We start from the raw sequence: 256 nt of genomic DNA, 5'->3' as shown, positions 1-256 counted from the left end.
TGCGACGGAAACCCCCAGCCGGGAAGAGTCCACGGAGCGTTCGCCCTTCGGATTAGCATTTACTCTGGTCCGTCCCTTTCCGTTAGCAGCAAAGCGTCGACGAGGCCATGATAGTGTGAGCCGGGGGGACGGGGGCCGGGGAGAAAGGATCAGATCTCCAACACAAAGAAACACTCTTTAGACCCTGGAAGAAAGAGGAAGAAGTGAGGAGAGGAGAAAGTTATTTAAATCCCCCTGGAGAAGAGGGGGGGCTGGA

Source organism: Myotis davidii, unplaced genomic scaffold (genome assembly GCF_000327345.1).
Source record: "Myotis davidii unplaced genomic scaffold, ASM32734v1 scaffold2537, whole genome shotgun sequence".
NCBI classification, from domain to species: domain Eukaryota; kingdom Metazoa; phylum Chordata; class Mammalia; order Chiroptera; family Vespertilionidae; genus Myotis; species Myotis davidii.
The sequence above is the reverse complement of the archived record's forward strand: the minus strand, read 5'-3'. Positions refer to the sequence as shown.